The sequence below is a fragment of the Macrotis lagotis genome, chromosome 1 (genome assembly GCF_037893015.1).
Source record: "Macrotis lagotis isolate mMagLag1 chromosome 1, bilby.v1.9.chrom.fasta, whole genome shotgun sequence".
Lineage (NCBI taxonomy): Eukaryota > Metazoa > Chordata > Mammalia > Peramelemorphia > Peramelidae > Macrotis > Macrotis lagotis.
In genome coordinates this window covers 898,774,162-898,795,095 of record NC_133658.1, presented here as the reverse complement: position 1 = coordinate 898,795,095, position 20,934 = coordinate 898,774,162, and positions in this window count along the sequence as shown.

The following is a 20,934-nucleotide window of genomic DNA, read 5'->3' as shown; positions in this document are numbered from 1 at the left end:
AAGCCACTTGACCCCATTTGGCTTGCAAATAAACCTAAAAAAATAATAATACTCAATTTTGACAAACCAGTCCTTATGAATCTTATAATTTCCCATTATTTTTTCTAGAAGCAAAAAAAAAAGAGGGATAAAAGAAGTGTCAGCTTCTTTCTTTTCTTTTTAACCTGCCCTAGGGTCCCTCTTTCCCTTAGAGTTGTGTTTACTCAAGTGTGCAGTCACTAACATCAGTGCTGCCGTGAACACAGGAAGCTCTTCTCAGAAACCTGGGCCCCTTGGTCAGACACCCTGTCCCTTATCAGCTGGGCTTTTCCTGCAAAGCTTCACTCTCCCACTCCTAGGGACGAGTGTATCTGAGGAGGGGCAACTTTGGTTCCAGGAAAAACCAGAGGTCTAGGAGTTCAGTATGGAGAAATCAAAGGGGCAAAACCCCTGGCCCTGAGTAGAGGTTTGGAAAGGGGGATGGAGGCTCTCTGTGGCTTGTCAGAGTGCCATCAGAAGGAAAGCCTGTCCTGGGTCTTCCTGGGTATCCAAGAAAGGTGGGGGCCACTCTTGTCTATGAAGGTCAGGGTCCTTTCTGTTTTCTTCTTCCACAATCCTTCTTCCCTCTTTCTCCAGTTCTATGAGGTACATGTCATCCTCAAAGGCAAGGTCCTAGTCCAGACTCTGACACTTACTCCCTGCACCATATTGGGCAAGTTGCTTCATAGCTCTGAGAGGACTGACTGGACTAGATGGTTTCAGAAGTCTTCTTTCAGATCGAAATGAAATTTGACCTTTCTAAAGTCTCAGTTCCCTCATCTATAAAATGGCTATAATAATACCATCAAGGTACGTAACCCAGGAGGGTTGTTGGGAGGTTCCCATGAAATCCTGGAAGTAAAACATTAACATCTCTTAGCATTCCTATTATCCCAGTAGAACAAGAGGCTGCTTTATCTTTGCCCAACCTAAGGAACCTAGTAAACTCTAACCTCATAACTCCTAGGGCATGAGGCTCCAACCTTGTAGCTCTTCTGGGCTGTGAAACCCAACAAAAACTTGTCAAGGGCCAAATGTAAAATTTAATACTTATTTATGATTAAAATGTAACCTATATAACCAATCAATAAGTATAATAACAAAATGTAATAATAGTGTACAAATGGGTCTGTCATCCAGTATGTCAACATTTGCTGAGTTGAACTGAATTGATTACATCATGGTCGCTCCCTTCCTCAAAACTTGTAATGATTCCCTATTGCCTAGAGGTTGAAGTATAACTGTGCAGCAGTATTAAAGGTCTTCCTGAATCTGGCTCCTGACGAGGATCTCAGCCTTCATCGCACACGCCATTATTCCCCTTCTAGAAATCTTGGTTTCACATTGTGTGATGATCAACTATGGTGGACTTGGTTCTTCTCAGCAATACAATGATCAAGCACAACTTTTTTTAGGTTTTTGCAAGGCAAACAGGGTTAAGTGACTTGCCCAAGGCCACACAGCTAGGTAATTAAGTGTCTGAGACCGGATTTGAACCCAGGTACTCCTGACTCCAGAGCTGGTGCTTTATCCACTATGCCATAGACCACCTAGCTGCCCCCGATCAAGGACAATTCTAAGAGACTTCTGATGATAATTGTCATTCACATTCAGAGAAGGAACTATGGAGTCTGAATGTTGACCAAGACAAGTTGTTTTTACTTGTTGAAATTTATTTTGTGTGTTTTCCTTATCATGGTTTTTTTCCCTTTTGTTTTGCTTCTTTCACAATATGACTCATATAAATGTTGTCGTTTGTCCTTTGTTCTTGAAGAAGACCATGACATCAGGAAGTGATGGGGGCAGGGGGCTGTACTAAGTCACCAGTCTCATTTTCTCCTCTGGAGCCATCTGGGTCCAGTGGCCAGATATGGATCAGGACGACTGGAGATAGATATTTGACATGATTGTATGTAGATGGCTTATATAAAATTGCTTACTGTCTTGGAAAAGGAAAGGAAGTGAGACAAATTTGAAACTCAAAATTTTATAAGGGTGAATGTTGAAAACTGTCTTTGCATGTGTTGGGAAAAATAAAATTATAATTGAATAAAAAATAAATTAATTTTTTTTAAAAATTAAAAAACAAACATAAATCTCTGTTCGAGAGTTGCTCCTCCATTTTTGCTGTACTTTCACCGGAGCCTCCACCTTCAGGAGGCTAGATGAGTAGAGTGTTGGGCCTGGAATCAGGAAAATCCTAAGTCAAATCCAGCCTCAAACACTTATGAACTCATGAATAACATTGGACAAGTAGATTAACTTCTGTTTGCCTTAGTTGTATTATCTGTAAAATGGGTATAATATTAGCCTCTAACTCCTCTGGCGGTTGTGAGTTTAAATAAGATAATATTTGTAAAATAGTTTGCAAACCTTAGGGCATCATTTAAAATTCCACCTATTCTTATTATTGCTATTTCCATTACTATTATTGAGCAGTTAAATGGTGCAATGAATAGAGCAATGGACCTGGAATCAGGAAGACCTGAGTTCAAATGTGAACTCAGACACTTGCCAGCTGTATGATCCTGGGACAAGTCATTTAAGTTGGCCTCAGTTTCCTCATTTGTAAAATGAACTAGAGAAGGAAATGGCAAACCATTCCAGCATCTTTGCCAAGGAAACCCCATGTGAGGTCCTGAAGAGTGGGCATAACTGAAAAATGACTAATATCTTAAAAGGAAAGTTTATGATCATCCACTCTCTGTTTGAAGACATCACTCTGAGACATCTCACATTGCTGAGTCCATGAATAATGCAGAACACATGAATAATAGAGACATTCTTTACCAGGAGTTTCCTTTACCAGTGAAATCTTAAGTTTAGTCCAAAAAAAAGAAAGAATTTGCTTTTTTTTTCCCCCCCTTTATGTCAACCCTAACTTGGTTTCTTAGAAACTTCCACCCATCCTTCCAGGCAAAACTTATTCCATTGTATTGTCTTTGGAGTACTTAAAGTCATGAGCCTCTAATCTGCCTTCTCTTCTCCAGATTAAACATCCCTACTTTAATTGACTCTCTAATATCCTGGATTCCAGTCTCTTCATCCAGTTACAGAGGAAAGACCTAAGCCTAAAAAGGTCAAGGTCTCCCACTGCATCTGGGGCCATCGCCAGTCATCCTGACCTATGTCTTGCTCCTGGACTCAATCGCGGAGAAGAGAATGAGGCTGTTGACTTGGCACAGCCCTGCCTCAGTTCAATCCAATTCACTTTCCAGTCAAGTCAATATTCACCTGATGTCATTGATCCTCACTTTGACAGAGTATGAAAATAGCAAACAATTTTGCAAATCCTAAACTTCTATAAAAGTTGGCTCTGGTGACCATCACCATCATCAATAGTCTTGCTAAAATGTGGCACCCAGAGCAGAACAAATGTCTAACTATAGTCTGACCAGGCCCAAATTGGGCAGTTGGTGGTATAGTAAATAGAGAGAGTTCAAATACAGCCTCAGACTCTTCCTAGCTCTATGACCCTAGGCAAATCACTTAGCCTATTTGTCTCAGTTTTCTCATTTATTAAATGGTGATGATATTTGTGAAGTACTGAGGCACTATATAAACACTGGCTATTATCAATTTGAGCTTGAAGTCCACTAAAGCTCCCAGGTCTTTTTCAGACAAATTGTTGTTCTCCTTCACTTTTGTTTCTTTCTTTTTTTTTTTAGGTTTTTACAAGGCAATGGTATTAAGTGGCTTGCCCAAGGCCACATAAACTAGGCAATTATTAAGTGTCTGAGGTTGGATTTGAACTCAGGTACTCCTGACTCCAAGGCCGGTGCTTTATCCACTATGCCACCTAGCCGCCCCTCTCCTTCACTTTTGAAGAAGTCCAGTGACATCATTGGTGATTTCTTGCCTTGGTTTGGATTTAGTTGAGGCAGAGTAGCATCAACTAAGTAAAGTCAACAATTTTATTCTGTCTTCTATAGTCATCTAAATTCAGCAGCAGGACAAAAGTCAGGATGATTGGTGATGGGCCAGAATACAGTGGATGACCTTGGCATCTTCCATGTTTGACCTAAGTTCACAGTCTCTGCTTTAGCTGCCTTCATGAAATTTGGAACAAATTGACTCCATTGACTCCTTTCCCCCCATGCTTGGGGTAAACATTCTCGTAAGTCACAAGGGGTTTGAGGTCTACTGGTTACCCTCAATCTGGTTTAGCTCATCTGTGAAGAGGATTTTGTTGGAGTGTAGCTGCAGCACATGCTACCGCTTCTGGGAGTCACAATTGAGAATTGGGTGAAGGAAGAAACCAAAGGTGGATGAGCTTCCCTTAAAAAGGTTCAGCAACACTTCACACTAGAAGTTCTAAGTCCTCCCTGAAGAGCTGGGCCTAGAGTCAAAAAGACCTGCATTCAAATGCAACCTTAGTCACTTATTGGTTGTGGGCAAATCACTTCACCTTGTCTGTCTCAGTTTCCTCATCTATAGAAGGAGCTGGAAATGAAATGACAAATCCCTCCAACATCTTTGCCAAGAAAACCCCAGATAGGGTCACAAAGAGTCACACATGACTGAAAAATGACTGAACATCTTAAACTTTTGAAGTTGATTTCTCTAACTCAAATTTACAATAGCTAAATAGCTAACAATTACATAGTGCCTACTGTGTGTCAGACTAAGCATTTCATCTCATTGGATCCTCACAGCAACCCTAAAATGTGGGTGATATCATTATCTCCATTTGACAGCTGAGGAAATTGAGGCAAACAGAGATTTTTTTTTAAGTGACTACATTAATCCCTTTTCCCTTTGACCATAGTCAATTCAGCCTAATCCTTTGCCCTGGCAAGGTGTTTTTGGAAACTACATATAATTTAGTATGTAAGCTATTCCTCCAACTTTGTAGCAATAAATCATTTATTGATTTATTATTTATTCAGTCAACCAATTATTAGGCCTATTCTCTATATTGGACAATGTGCTAGATAACAGAAGCATTAGGTTTTCTCTTTTAGTTTAGCCATTAAACCAGTTCTGAACCAGTCTAACTGTATTACATTCTATCCCCATCTCTCCATCTTTCCCACTTGTTGGGAGCCAGGGTCTCTAAGCTGTTTGACACAGTTGCAGCAAGAAGACTCAGGGCAGTCACACCACCTGATGGAACAACATTTCCTTCTTCAATATATATAGGGATTCCATGTATACCCATATTTATAGGTCTATTATTGATTGCAAAACTTACTCATCCTAATAGTGGAATGACTATAAAGGAAGGATTTCAAAGAAATTCCTTGAATAAAACAGATTGTGAACTCTGTCCAAATTTAACAGGACTGCCTCTCCCTGAGACATACAAAAGGCTTCAGCATTATGAAATCTTTGGAAGACACAGCACTGGGAGTTCCAGGGAGATGTCACAATATATACAGGGAAACCAGATACAAGATGGGTCAGATAGAATTCCAGGGAAATTAACAGTTTTGCCCCCCTTATCATACACAGGAATATATGATAAAGATGGTGAGAGAATAGTTAGTATAGGTGACCAATATGTGAACTCTACCAGCCTTCGTTTATTAGCAAAGAATAAAAAGTCATAGAAAGCGTAGCGTCTACCAACAAGGGCTGAAAAGAAAATTAGTTATTGAAGGAGTTAACGGACAGGTGGACAAACAGCTACCCTCACTATAGGTTGTCAAGAGAGCATATCGAAAACATTACATATGCGGTACAAAAACATAGAAGCATTCCATTAAACAAATTATATCAAAGATTATTCTAAGGAAAGTTCTGTTTAATCAAATAACTTTACTATGCAGCAACAAACTAGGCAACAGGCAGGTTGAGGTCATCACGGTCTGAACAGGGACAGGAAAATTAATTACATGATTGATAATCACACTTGTAACCACTACATGATCAAACTCGTGACCATATGAACTATATGATTAATGATGAAAATTGTATACTTTTGTAACTAAGGAAATGATTTTAGTTTGCTTGTTTCCTATGATTCTAAGACTATAAAAATAAATCTAAGCAGCTGACAGTCAGTCAACCTGCTCCTGCCTTTACCCACTGGTTGACTCAACTCATTTTGCCGACTCTATCCCTCCTGTCAGGTTCCAAGGACCCCGCGGAGGCTGGACCCCCGCACCCACTAAAATAATGAGCTGTTTGGTCAGGAACTTTGCTGAAAAACTAGTTAAACCAAAGATAGAGCTTTTCATTGATCAAGCAATTTAGAACTGAGCTTGGTCTGGCATGATCTTTTCTTGCTGGCATGGTGCTGACTCTGTGCTAGTCATGTGTGTTTTTCAGCCTCATTCTTTAATAATATATTGCATAATATTAATTAATTAATATTATATAATTGTATAATATTAATTAATGATATATTGCATAATATTCTAGGAATTGAAGTCAAGTTTGTAGGTCTTATCATTTGTCTTCATTTTCTTCCTTTTTTTTTTCCTTTCTCCATTCCTGTTGCCTCTCCTACTCTCCAAGATCCTTCAAATATCCCTGACAATAGTATAGCAATCACATCTACCAGTTCTTTCAGCCCTGGAAGAGATAGTTTGGTGGGGTCAAGTGATTGGAATTCATTAAGGGTCTCTCTGATGCCCTCTCCACTTACTTTGGATATCAACTCCCAGGTAGACATTTCTAGCACAAAGGTCATTCTTCCTAGCAGAGAAAACAGAACCAAAATTAAACAGCAGAAAAGGTTTTCAGTTATGATCCTATCCATCCCAAGCAAATGTCCTACCCCTTTCTATTATCCTCTTACCCTAAAACAACAATAGCAACAACTTTTTGTTATCTGTTAGCTTTCCTTGCCAACCTTAGTTCATTCTGAGTTTCAACTATTTTTATCAACCAGGTTCCTATTGCCATAACATACTACCCACATAGTGATCATTAAGTGTTTATTTGAGTCATTGAATTGAAATTTCTGCTACTTTCCCTTGTTTCCATTTTCTACATACAACTTTAGGAAAAACTTCCTGTGCATCCACATGTCTTTCAAGTCAATTACCATGTTTCCTTATCACTGGAATTGTTTTCCTAAGAGTTTCACCTTCTTCCTGAGCAGATTGTGCCAGTAAAATTTTAGTTCCTGGACTCCTTAGAGCCCTTTGAAATCTACCCTTTCCAAATCTAGGGTGTCAAACTGTGTCTGACCTTCCTTACTTTCTCTATCATAAATTGCATTTTTTTGCAAGGCAATGGGGTTAAGTGGCTTGCCTAAGGCCACACAGCTAGGTAATTATTAAGTGTCTGAGGTCAGATTTGAACTCAGGTACTCCTGACTCCAGGGCCAGGTGCTCTATCCATTGCGCCACCTAACCACCCCCACAAATTCCATTTTTGAGGAGTGTCATAATTTCTCTTTTTTTAAAAAAAGTGTTTATTTATTTAAGACAATGGAGTTAACCTGCCCAAGGGCAACTAGGTGGTACATTAGATAGAGCACTGGCCTTGGAGTCAGGAGGATGGGAGTTCAAATCCAACCTCAGACACTTGATACACACTAGCTGAGTGACCTTGTGCAAGTCACTTAACCCTGATTGAGTCACATCTGGGTCATCTCCAGTCATCCTGATTCATATCTAGATGGCTCTGGAGGAGAAAGCGAGGTCAGTAACTTAGCACAACACCCCCCCACTCAGACCCAATTCATGTGCTTGTCATGGCATCACCTCCCTGATGTATTATGGTCCTCTTCAAGGACAAAGGACGAACATTCATTCATTCATCACAGGATCTAGAAGGTAGTGGTTATTTCCCCAAAGTCACCATCATTTCCACCCAGTAACCAGTTTCTCCTCATTGGTGAGAATCAGAGCCATTCCTATTGGTTCCTCCAACAGAAGAAAGAGATAGTCCTGAAGGCAAGTCAAAAAGTTATTAGCAGTTCAGTTCTTGGCAGGAAGAAAGCTTCCAGATGTCTGGATAATTGAAGTCAGTCATTATTACTAAAAAGTATCTCAATGCTACATTGGTTTGCTTTTTAGGCAATCAGGATTGTCTTGTCTAGGGTCACACAGTTTGTTCTTTGGGGATTTTAAAAAATATATTATTAATTACTGGCTATATCTTTCTCTTATTCTACTTTCCCTCCCCTTAAACCATCACTCATAGCAGATTTAAATAAAGAGGGGAAAGAAATATTTCAGCAAAACAACTAATATTTCACCTTCATCTAACAGAATATGTAATATTTTATATCCATAGTATCCTACCTCCTTAGTAAAGGAGATATATTTTTCTTTTTTAAAATGGATGTATTACTGTCTTGTTTTTCTTACCTCATCATACTTTTCCACAGGATCTCTCCCTCACCCAGAGAGCCATCACATATAACAAATAGTATTTTAGAGTAATAAAAAACAGAAGAAGAAATCAGCACAACTGGCCAATACATTTGCAATATTGCAATGTTGACCTGCTGCTGAACGAAATGAGCAGAATCAGAAATACAATGTTCATATTAACAGTCACATTGTAAGATGAATCAGCTACAATGGATGCAGGGATCAAAGACAAACTTGAGGAAAAAAACAAAACAAAACTAAATATGGCGTCTGAAGGCAGAGCAAAACATGCCGTGTTCACTATTTAAAAAGTTCTTTTTTGATTTTTTTCTTTTTTTCTCATGATTTTCCTCCCCTTAGTTCTAATTCCTCTTTCACAACTTAACCAATACGAAATATGTTAAACACAATTATACATAGACGATTTTTATCAGATTGTTCATTGCGATGGGCAGGGGGGAGGGAAGGGAGAGTGGCAGAAAAATGTGTCACTCATCAATTTGCAAATGAATGAATGTTGAAAATTACCTTTGCATGTAATTAGAAAAAATAAAATTAAAAAATTTTTTAAATGTGCATTGTATGACATCTGTGAACCTCCTCCACATAGGTGTTTTCTCGTATGTCTTGTTTTTTTTATAATTTTGCAACATTCTTTGTTTTTGTCTGTGGTTATTTTTTCCATTTCCTTTGTTGTAGTCATTATGCAATTGTTTTCTTCACTCTGCATGAGTCCATATAGTCCTCATGCTTTTCTGTTTTCATCACACACATATATAGCATGGTGATATTATTCCATTATATTCAAAATTTGTTCAGTCATTTGTCAATTGATAGGAATAGACTGTTCCCAATTATTTGCTATTATACAACCATGTTGCCGTAAATATTTTGGTGTATATGGGAACTTTTTTTTTTATTGATTCCTTGGTGCATAATCCTAGTAATGGAATCTCTGTGTCAAAAGATAGGCAAACTTGTCATTTTCTTAGCATAATTCCAAACCATTTTCTGAAATGGTTATGTCAGTTCACAACTCCATTAGCACAACTCCATCAGTGTGCCTAACAACCCCTCCAACATCAACTACTTCCATCTTTTGTTATCCTTGATACAAGGTGTGGGGTGAAACCTGAGGTTCTTTTGATTTGCATTTCTCTTAATAAAGTTTTGGAGAATTCTTTCATATGGTTATTAATATTTTGTAATTCTTCTTTTGAGAATTCTTTTTGAATAATAGCTAAATTTTATCTAGTGCTTGCTATGTGCTAGACATTGTGTCAAATAGCATATATTTATCTCATTTGGTAAACACAACAACCCTAGGAATAACCCTAGGTGCTATTATTATTCCTATTTTTTGGAGGAGGAAAGTGAGGTAGAATGACTTGTCCAAAGTCACTCAGCCAGTAAATGTCTGAGGCTAGATTTGAGCTTAGGCCTTCCTCACTTCAAGTGCATTGCTCTATACACTGTGCCACCTAGATAGTACTATTTATATGGGGACATTGCTTCTATCTTTGACCTTTCCATGAGGTAAATACCTAGCAGTGGGATTTCTGGGTCAAATGGCATGACATTTTAGTCACTTTCTTAGCATAGTTCCAAGGTACTTTCCAGAATAATTCACAGTTCTGCCTCTTTCCTCAGCCCCTCCAGCATTATTTCCATCTTTTGTTATTTTTGTGAATTTGCTAGGTGTGAGATGAAACCTCAGACTTATTTTGATCTTCATTTATCTAATTTCTAATTTGATTTTCATTAGCTATGAATAATTTGTGATTCATAGCCTTTGCTATTCATTTATCTCATATACTTGTCTTAATTTCCTCCATATCTTGAAGTGTGTTAGGTTTGGAGAAAGGAAAACCTGGGTTCATATTTCACCTTAGATACTAACTGTATGATCCTGAGCAAGTCACTTAATTTTTTCTGTGCCTCAGTTTTTTCTCTTTTGTAAAATGAGAAGTTCAGACTCAGTGACCTCTAAAACACCTATGATTTTTGATATGAAGATTCTTTTTCCCCATTAGAAGTTTCCCTTCTTGAGATGAAAAAGGGCAAAAACATCACTTGTACAAAAATATTCATAGCAGTCCTGTTTGTGGTGGCAAAGAATTGGAAATCAAGTAAATGTCCTTCAGTTGGGGAATGGCTTAACAAACTGTGGTATAAGTATGTCATGGAACACTATTGTTCTATTAGAAACCAGAATTCAGAGAAGCCTGGAAGGGATTTGCATGAACCGATGCTGAGTGAGATAAGCAGAACCAGAAAAACACTGTCCAACCTAACAGCAACATGGGGGCGATGATCAACCTTGATGGACTTGCTCATTCCATCAGTGCAATAATCATGGACAGTTTGGGCTATCTGCAATGGAGAATACCATCTGTATCCTGAGAAAGAGCTGTGGAGTTTGAACAACCAAGAACTATTACCTTTAATTTAGAAAAAAAAAACCTGATATCTCATTGTCTGATCTTACCTCTTATACTTTATGTTTCCTCCTTAAGCATATGATTTCTCTCTCATCACACTCAGTTTGGATTAATGTATACCATGGAAACAATGTAAAGCCTGGCAAATTGCCTTCTGTGGGGGGATGGGGGAGGGAGTAAGATCAGGGGAAAAATTATAAAACTCAAAATAAATAAAATTTTTATAAAAAAGGTTTCCCTTCTTATCCCGTGTATTGATTTTGTTCACATAAAAGTTTTTCAATTTTTAACAAAAGTATTTACTAATCTCTCTTTTGATTGGTTAAGAATTATTCCTCTTGGGGCCGCTAGGTGGCACAGTGAATAGAGCATCGGCCCTGGAGTCAGGAGGACCTGAGTTCAAATTTGATCTCAGACATTTAATAATTACCTGTGTGAGGTTGGGCAAGTCACTTAACCCTACTGCCTAGAAAAAACAATAAAAAAAAAAGAATCCTTCCTCTTGCCATAATTGTAAAAGGTGTCTTATTTCCTTATCTCCTTTGTTTTTTTATGATGTGAACTTTTATATGGTATCCATCTTGAACTTATACTCCTTTATTTAATTAAAATTTATTTTATTTTTAAATGAAGCTCTGCTTTCTCCCCTTCCCATTTCTCCCCTCTCCCAAATAAGAAAGCAATGGCATAAACATGCGATCACAACAACCAATTCCTGCAACTACCATGTTCAGAAAAATTTGTCTGAATAGGCATTCTAAGTCCACCACACCCTTCTCTGGAGATGAACAGTATCCATTTTTTATCAGGAGTTTTTATCATAAATTCTCTGTAATTATAGTTGACCATTATAGGTTTTTTAATCTTAATAGTATTTTTTCTAATTACATGTAAAGTTAATTTTCAATATTTCAACATTTTTGCAAAACTCTGTGTTCCAAATTTTTCTCCCTCTTTCCATCTTCTCCCCCTCCCCAAGATAGCAAAAAATCTGATAGAGGTTATTCATGTACAATCATGTTAAACACATTTCATATTAGTCATATTACAAAAGAAGAATAAGAACAAAAGGGAAAAAAACCATAAGAGAAAAAATACAAAAGACAAATATAAAAAAAATATGAAAATGGTATGCTTTGATCTGCATTCAAACTCCATAGTTCTTTCTCAGGATTTGATTAGCATTTTCTATCGCAAGTCTTTTAGAATTATCTTTGATCATTGTATTACTAGAAGAGCTAAATGTTACTGTGTACAATGTTTCCTTGGTTCTGCTTACTTTCCTCAGTATCAGTTCATGTAAGTCTTTCCAGGTTTTTTCTGAAATCTGCTTGCTCATGATTTCTTATAGGACAATAGTATACCATCATATTCACACAGCATAATTGTTCAACCATTAACTAATTGATGAACATCGTCTTAGTTTCCAATTCTTTGCCACCAAAAAGAGAGCTGCTCTACATATTTTTTGTATCTGTGGTCTTTTCCCTTTCCTGTGATCTTGTTGGGATATAGACTTATTTGTACAGACACCTTATTCTTAACCTAGTCTCCATATTTCAAAAGAACTTTTCTCCTCTTGATCCTCATGTGGGCAGCAAGAATGAAAACATCATCTGTGCCCCTGTGGGTTTAAGTTTCCTCTCCAAGATGAAGTCTTTGGCAAGCTTTTTGGCTCTTTCCAACAGATTCACTCATACTCTCTGGAAACACAAGAATTGAATTGTTAGGCATCTGTTTTGACAAGTCTTTGACTTGGATCCATACCCAGGAAAGACATCAGCTGAGTCAGTGGTTGTTTTTAGGTCAGAAATCAGATGCCTCAGTTTCTCTCTTTGGAGATTACCAACCACAAATATACTTCCTTCTCTTCTCCCTCTGTCATATTGGATGATCTTTGATTATCTTTGATGACATACACTCATCATCCCATGGAGGCAGAGAAGTAGGTTTCTTCTACTCAGAGGTCCCAGATCCCTCCTCTTCAGAAAGAGCCTCAATGTTTTCTGCTCCCCTTCCTCTTTCTTATCCTCCCTTCCTCCCTTCTGTTTTCAATATCATTCTCTTCTCCATGATAGCCCTTAGAGAGGCAGCAGAGTGTGGTGGATAGAAGATCTGGTTTCAAATCTTGATTCAGACCCTTTCTAAGTATGTGACTCTAAAAAACTTACTTAAACCCTCTGGGCCTCAGTTTCTTCATCTGTAAAATGAAAAAAGGTTAGATTTGGCTTCTCAGACTCCTTTCAGGTCTAGATATCTGATTGCATCACCTACCTTCTCCAGAATCCCACTTCCTCTTTTATTCCCCATCATTTCCCATCTCCAATCCTTCTATGAGGGAAGGGACGATTTCATATTTGTCTTTGTATGTTTCCAATCTCCAACACAGTACTTGGCAAATAGTAGATGCTAGATTAATTAACTGACCAAAACCCACCTCTACAGAGGATTTTTTGAGGTGTCATTTGGTTCCTCCCCAAAACCATCATGGGCAGCACAGGGACAGGGAACCCATGTCCAACTGAATCAAGTCTGTGTCCTAGCTGCCTATCCTTTCCCTGGTCTGAGTAGCTTTCCCTTGCAATGATTGCATAAAACCTCCTTTTATTGATTGTCAGATTTTCTACAAGTTCCCATCTCAATCCAGAGCACCTTGAATCAGGGCAGGCCTGCTCCAGAGAGGTTCTTTGCTCAGGTCTAGGTGGGGCTGAGTAGTTTTTGGGAGCTCAGCTGACTGACATTCTGTGATTCCTTTGTAAGCTCCCTTCTTCTGCCTCAGTCACATAGGTATCCCAATGAGGCTTTCCTCCCCTCTCTGTATATTCTTTTCTTTAGTACTCTTATCCACTCCCACAGCCTTCAGCTACTCACCTTAAACCTACAACTCCCAAATGCCTATCAATCCCTGAATGTCATCCTGTCCCCCACACCTACACTTGACATGTCTCAACGCAAGCTTATAATAGTTCCCTCCCTAAATCTGCTCTCCTGATTTTACCCTTCCAGAACCCTTCTAGGTTGCCAGGTCTGGAATTTGGATTGCATTTAACTCTTCCCTCTTTCTGGCTATGCTCACAAATCAGTCAGTCTTCGAGTCCTACAAATTCTACCATGATAATATCCATTGTGGCCAGTCCCTCCTCTCCAGTCCCATGGTCTCCAAACAGCCTAGGCCTTCATCAGAGCTACTCTAGATTCATATACTAGATTCCTAACCAGATTTCCTGCCATTCAGAGTGTGTTTAGAAAATCAATCAACCAACAGCAAGTATTTATCATGTGCTTATTAGGTGCTAGACACTGTTAAAAGTTATACACTGGAGTCCTAAAAGAAAGGTCAAAAACATGGAGCAGCTAGATGGTGAGTGGATAGAGCACCAACCCTGGAGTCAGGAGGACCTGAGTTCAAATCCAGCCTAAGACACTTAATAATTACCTAGCTGTGTGGCCTTGGGCAAGTCACTTAACCCCAGTGTCTTGCAAAAACCAAACCAAACCAAACCAAACAAAAAAGCCCCCAAACCCAAGTTCTCACTCTAAAGAGGAGATGACTCATACACAGCAGACCAAGACTACATGAACAGTAGTAGCCTTAGAAGGGAAGACTACCATCTCCTGCAGAAGGCAGGATTGAAGCTGGGTCTTGAATGAAACTTGGGATTCCAAGAGGTGGAGATGAAAAAAGAGTACAAAGGCATGGAGATGAGAGATAGCGTGTTCGAGGAATAGCAAATGGGCCAGTATGACCGTATCATGGAATGAATGCAGGGATTGTTGTTGTTCAATCATTTTCACGTGTGCCTGATTCTCTGTGATCTTATCTGGGGTTTTCTTGGCAAAGATACTGGAGTGATTTGCCATTTCGTTCTCTTGTTCATTTACAGATGAGGAAACTGAGGCCAACAGTGAATTGCCCAGGGTCACACAGTTGGTGATTTCCTATTTACTTCTCCAGCTCATCTTACAGATGAGGAAACTGAGGCTACCAAGGTGACATGATTTCCTTAGAATAACAAAGCTGGTAAGTGTCTGAGGCTGGATTTGAATTCAGTGACTTCAAGCCTGGCACTTTATTCACTGAATCATATAGCATTTTACAGATGAGGAAATTGAGGTCAACAGGTTAAGTGACTTGCCCAGGGTCACACAGCTAAGAAGTGTCTGAGGCCAGATTTGAAATCAGGTTTTTCTAATTCCAGGCACAGGGCTCTATCCATTGTTGTCCCAGTAAAAGAGAGTAAAGTATTAAAAAATTGGAAAGGTTAAAAGGTACCTTGTTGTGAAGAATGTTTAATACTAAGGAGAACAATTTATATTTCATTGTGGAGGTAATAGAGAGCCATTGAAGTTATTGATTTGGAGGTGACATGGAGATTTACACATTGTGAGGAAGGACATATGTGAGCTATATGAAGGCAGAAATGATAAGATTTGGCAAGAGATTGAGTAGGTGGGGTATAAGAGAGATAATGCCCTGGCTGCGAGTTTGGGTGACTGGGAACATGGTGCCCCCTCCACAGTGAGAGTGAAACTGGGAAGAGGGGAGATTTGGGGGAAAAAGATAATCTTCATTGCCAGACACAGGATTTGTGGCATCTCTGCCACAAATGGGGAAGGCTGATGAACCAATCTTACTACAAAAGGCAGGGTTGAGGGAGCCCCAGTCTGAGTTGGACATATGGTACTTGCTCTGGGGAAGTCTTCAGTATGAGGAGAAGATGACGGCCTTCCTTCAGGGGAGCCTCCATCTGAGAAGGAGACCCAGATCCTGCCTTTAGGAAAACTCCTAGTCTGAGGGTAAGATCTAGATCCTGCCTGCAGGGGGCTCCTAGTCTGAGAGGAAGGTCCAGATCCTGCCCTCAGGGAGCTCCTAGTCTGAGGGAGGAGACCCTGCATCTAAAAGGAGGATCTTTTAAAATTCATACCAATTAACTCACCTAGTTGGATTTCACTTCAATTCAACAAATATCCAATCTCTTGGGATAGATCGTAGTCAACACAGATAACAGTAAATAGATCCTGATAAAGACAAGGATGAAAGAGAAAGTCCAAAGAAAGTATTGGAGAGAGCTGAAGTGGGAGAAGTCTAGCCCTGGGTGCACCCTAGCTGGTGAAGGCAGTAGACAAGAGCTGGGCAAAGGAGGAGGAGAAGGAGGAGAAGGAGGAGAAGGATTTCAATTGTTGGGAAGGAATGTTGGGGGGCAGAGTTATAACTAGGGAAAGGTAACCAGGACTGTGCCCCAGGGTACTAAATTTTAGAGGGTTCTGATAGCTAGAACCCTCTAAATGAACTTTACTTCCCTCTCTCCTTCAGTAGTCACATCCCAGTTGAGTTTTGCCCAGTTCTGACCATGTTCGACTTGCCACTTCCTAATGAAGTCTGCCTTGTTCCAGGGTATATTTCCTTTTCCTGACTACCAAACCCTGACCCATGCCATCTGAGTAGTAACTAGAGAACCTCTTTGGATGTTATAACACATAGTTTCTACTCATTGGACACACCTGTAAATGAGTTTGATTCCTTTTCCATACCCCACCCCTGTCCTAGGGGAAGAAAACGTTATAGGCAAAGGGTATTTATTAATAAATTTGGATTTTCCCCATATTACAAACTCTCTGACTTCTTAGTGTCCTCAGGTAAGTAAAATGTTTACTACCTCACACAAATCGTCTCCATGACTGCAAATCATTCAACCTCTAGGAGCTTAGGTTTCTTCATCTGTAGAGGAGCACCAGGCCTGGAATCAGAAAGACCTAAGTTCAAATTTGACCCTGGACACTTAGTAGCTATATGTCTCTGGTCAAGTCACTTATTTATATCAGTTTTCTCATCTATAAAATGAGCAAGAGAAGGAAACATAAAACTGCCTTAGTATCTCTGCCAAGAAGACCCTAAGTGGAACCCCAGAGTTGGACATGATTAAAATAACAGAACAGCAACAAAAATGTGTTGGATTATATGAGCTCAAGGGTTCTTTCCAGTTCCCAACTTATGAACCTGTCTGGGCTGAATGAATGCATGGTGACTCTTAGACATGAATGCATGATCATCTGATCTCCCAAGGTAGAGAAGATTCAATAAGGCAATATATATGTAAGGAGCTTTGCAAATACAATCTAACAGTAAGGCTAAGCTTTCTATCCCACAGCAGGTCTTCCAGTTAAGCAAACTTGGAAGCTCTAAAAATGTCAGTCATTACTATATGGCTAGTGAAGGCAAGGGACCATGCCTTATCTAAACTTTATCTCCTTCATCTCAGCACACCGTGAGTGATGGTTGGAGAAATAACATGCACTCGTGCTACTAATGATGGAGATATCCTGAAAAAAAGTGTGGGAGTAAAGTCATCAGAGATGACTGATGGACAGCCTAGACAAGATGCAAGATAGAGGTAGACTTCCAGAGCTTTGGATGGTTCCTCCTTAGAGTAGTGAGACAATGAAACAGATGGAATAAGAAGCCTTTTTTTTTTTGGCAAGATCAAAGGTTGACAGAGCCGTGAGAATGAAGTATGTGAGATTTTAGGGGAAGTTGAGTCATGAAATTGAATGTATAAAACACTCGCAAGTCTAGACATAAGCATAAATACTTACATTAAAGTTATGAAAATGGCAATAAAGGACACAGAGTCTATTTAACTGGAAACCGAACATTTCTGGAAATAATACTTAAAGCATAAGAGGGAGGAAAAGTTTTCATGGGTCCAAAAATATGTATAGTCTCTCTTTTAGTGGTGGAATGAACTGAAAAGTGGGGAGAGGGTGCCCATCACCTGTGGAAAGACCAAGCAAGTTATGGTATATGAATGAGATAGAAGATTACTATACTGAGAGAAATGCTGAAGAGGATGGCATCAGAGAAACCTGGCAAGATTGTTATGAATGATGTAGAGTGAACAGGACCAGAAGAATAATTTCTACTATTAGGTCAGGTTGCTGCCCTTCATTCTCAGAGATTACCAAAATGGCATCACTTTGTTAGAGTCAAGTTACAGTGTGTTCAACTATGACTGATCAGACCAATACTAGTTCAGAATGCTCTACCAGAGGTCAAGGCGAAATAGGCCATTTAATATTAAAACTGAAAAGACAAACAATTTGGAAAGATGTAGGAATTCTAATCAAAGAAATGACCAACCATGATTCCAGAAGATTCATGATGAATCATGCTGCCTACTTCTTGATAGAGAGGTGGGGAACCCAGTGGGAAGATCAAGACAGATTTTGGTTTTGATTTTTGGACTCAGTCAATGCTATGAAATTTGTTTTGCTTGATGATACATGTTTGTAACAGAGATGCTATTTCTCTTTCTTCCATTGAGAGAGAGGAGAGAAGAAGGCAGATTTTAACTGATTAAAATTAACTTTAAAAGAGGAAGGGAAGAAAGAAAGAAGGAAGGAAAAAAGGAAAGAAGGAAGGAAAAGAGAGGAAGATAGGGAGGGAGAGGAGGAAAATAAGGAAAGGAGAGAGGGAAGTTGGAGGTGAGAGAGAGAAAAGAGGAAAGAAGTAAGAGAAGGAGGAAAAGAGAGAAAAAGAGAGGAAGAGAAGGATATTTGATAATTCATTCAATCAATAAACACTTATTAAAAGCCTATTATGTCCCAGGCATTATGCTTAGTTCTGAGAATGTTTATTTTTCATTCTCAAAGATGACCAAGACAGCAGGGATGTGATGCCATGACAAGAACATATATTGGATTTGAGTGAGGAAGTGATGTGCTAAGGTACCAACCTCACTTTCTCCTCCGGAGTCATCTGGATCCAGTGGTCAGATATAAATCAGGGCAACTAGAGATGGCCCAGGATGAGAGGCAATCAGGGTGAAGTAACTTGCCCAAGGTCACATAGCTAAGAAGTATCTGAGAAAAAATTTGAACCCAGGTCCTGTTGACTCAAGGGTCAATAACGCCTAGCTGCTCAAAAAAAAAGGGGGGGATACAAAGGAAGCTAAAGACAATCTCTGCCCTCAAGGAGCTTACAATCTAAGGTTACCCCTAGTCACTTTACTTTTGGATGTTGAACAAAAAGCGAAATGACTACAGGAAGAGACTGTTGCAGGAAGAGACAAAAACATGGCTGCAGAGGAGTGGAGAAGAGTTCCTAGCAAATAGCTTCATCCAAGGAGATTGTTATAAGGTGCCAGATAATTTGGGATTTTTTGAAGTTTTTTAATATGGTTTAGCTTATGATATGGAGTCCCATTTGACGTGGTAAAATTTTTAATAAACCCAAATGTGAAGAAAAGCTATCTGTTCAGTATTTGTCAGCAATTCATATTTCTGTATTCTCCGATAAACTCTTACCTATTTAATACAATAGCTCCATATATGAAACAGCTAGACATGACTACAAAGTTTCTTAAAGGTACCATTTCTTTATATTCTAACTTAGCTGGTCATGTCCTCATCATTCTCCCTTTTTTTGGTCATCTATGAATGCAGACATGTATGAAAGATTGTTTTAATGACATTCCCTTCCATGAGTTACACTCTATCCCCACTCTACTGCTTTCTTCTTCATTGAGATCATCTACAGATGAAATTACAGAGACAGGGAATGTGAGTAATTTTAGGGGTCATTTAATCGAATCCCACTCTGATATACCCAAAAAAATGATAAAAAAAAATAATATGTTTGATAATTTAGAAGCTCGAGTCCCTTGGAATTTTGATGTCCAAAATGCATTCTTCTCCTCCTAGTTTTCAGTCCTTGGTGAAGAGTACTATAAGGGAGTTGCCAAGGTTCTGATATTTTATAGATGAATCATCTTCTAAATCAGAAGTGCCTTACCTTTGTTATACTTTTTTTCCTTTCTTACTTTTTTTTTTTTTTTGCTCAATGCTTGAGTCTAAGTCTTGTGATTCCATCAGGGTTTTCTTAGCCAAAGTATGAGAGTGCTTTGGCATTTCCTTCTCTACCTCATTTTACAGATGAGAAACTAAAACAAACAAGATGAAGTGAGTTACCCTGGGGCACACAGCTAGTAAGCATCTGAGCTCAGATCCGAATTCAGGCCTTCTTGCTTCCAGAGCCAGCATTCTATCCACTATACCACCCAACTGCCTTTTTACTATACTAAAGAGCATTCTTTGATAAATATTTTCCTATCCAGTTTTTCAAAATTTTCTCATCAGAATGTATATTTTATATGCTACTTTTGAATTAAAGCTATAAGCATATTTATATATTTTATAATATATAATCCTCAAAAAGAGAAAGACATGGGTCTAGCAATATTGTTTAATTTTTAATCAAATCATCTTCAGCAAGCATTTATAAAGCACCTACTATTTTCCAAATACTGTGACAATACAAAGGCAGAATTGAACCAGTCTCAGACAGAGGAAGTGACTTATGAATCTAAAGATATGTCCAGAGTACAAAATGTGTCAGGAACCTATAACAAGGGTCTCTTCATTTATAGGTTGGACTAAGTGATTAATGATTCTCAAATTCTGTTTCAAATTTGTTGTACTCACTGATTCTACCATAGTGTTAGAGGTTTCAAAACATCAGAAGCAACATTCATGTATAACAAATGCTTTAAACAAGACCGGCCATGGAGTTTTGCCACTGGTCTCTCCCATGTGGTTGAGTTATACTTCCTTCCCTCTATGATCACTGTATACTTTGTGGTCTTCTGTCAACCTCAGCTGTTGCATGAAGTAACTCCCACCTGCATGGACCCGTAACTGTGAGCCTTTTGCTCCAGTCTAACTTCCTCCCCAGTGCCTTCTCCTAGTATCCCTGATGAAACCTGTGACCAAACTGTCTGTTTTCTAGGTCACCACCACCCTATCCCCTCAATTGCTTTTGTCCCAGGTGAAAAAACTCCTAGCTATGACTCCAAAATCATTTTATTCACTGTAATGTATTAATAATCTCAATTTTTTCCTTTCAATTGCCTCCTTCTTTGATGCCTGCAAAACAGGCCAAGTATCCCTAAGCCTTAGAAAACTCTTACCAGGAAGATGTGGAAAAATAGGGACTCTAATGAACTTTTGTTTGAGTTGTAAACTGGTCCAAACAATCTGGATAGTAAGTTGGAACTACACCCAAAGGTTTATAAAAATGTGCATACCTTTTGATGCAGCAGTGCCACTACTAGATCTGTATCTTAAACTGATCAAAGAAAATAGAAAAGGACCTATTTGTACAAAGATATTTTTAGCTATTCTTTTTGTAGTGTCACAGAACTGGA